Genomic DNA, 782 nt, shown 5'->3' with positions numbered 1-782 from the left:
TCAGAATCGTTTTCTTATACAGTGATATTATATCATTGAATCAAATTTATACTGTCCATTATACAGTGACCCACTTCTAACCTACTGTACAGCAGAGCGACATCCACTTACCCACCTTTTTTTAGTTTTTTTTTCTATAAATATCAATAAAGTTTTATCTATTGGGCCAAAAAGTGTAAAAAATTAATACAGGGTTCCTGATATTACATTGTTACAATAGCAGTTGAAAAATATTAAAAATACATAGTCACAATTATTTTTTATAAGCATTTGAAGTTGAAATTTTGACAAAATTTATCAAATTTAAAATTGAATAATTATTTTGTAGTTAAAAAATTATAAAATGTTCAACTTTTATATCTAAGGATTGAAAATTTAAAACAAAATTCCACGTAAATATTTAACTCTGTTACCAAAAATTCTAAGAAATACATTAGCACGACACCTATTATAGGTCAATTTTTTTTAATACTATAGATAAGTATACCTATAATAGGTATGTCTAATACCTAGACTGACAAACCGTCTCCTCTCAGAATCGTTTTTCTTATACAGTGATATTATATCATTGAATTCAAATTTAATACTATCTATTATACAGTGACCCACTTGTAACCTACTGTACAGCAGAGCGACATCCACTTACCCACCTTTTTTTTTAATAAAATTCTATAAAATTTGAATTTTAAATGTTTATAAAAAAAAATTGTGCCTATGTATTTCTAATATTTTTGAACTGCTATTTTAACAATACCTATATCAGGAGCCTTGTATTTTAACGC

General features: G+C 26.0%; 1 protein-coding gene across 5 annotated transcripts in view; it reads left to right on the top strand.

Annotated features, from left to right (window-relative positions):
* LOC100576058 overlaps positions 1-782 on the top strand; it is a 98527-nt gene that overhangs the window by 81619 nt on the left and 16126 nt on the right. The gene's annotated exons all lie outside the window — the stretch shown is intronic.

The sequence above is a fragment of the Acyrthosiphon pisum genome, chromosome X (genome assembly GCF_005508785.2).
Source record: "Acyrthosiphon pisum isolate AL4f chromosome X, pea_aphid_22Mar2018_4r6ur, whole genome shotgun sequence".
Lineage (NCBI taxonomy): Eukaryota > Metazoa > Arthropoda > Insecta > Hemiptera > Aphididae > Acyrthosiphon > Acyrthosiphon pisum.
Note: the sequence above shows the minus strand (reverse complement) of the source record. Positions and strands in the feature narration are given on the sequence as shown.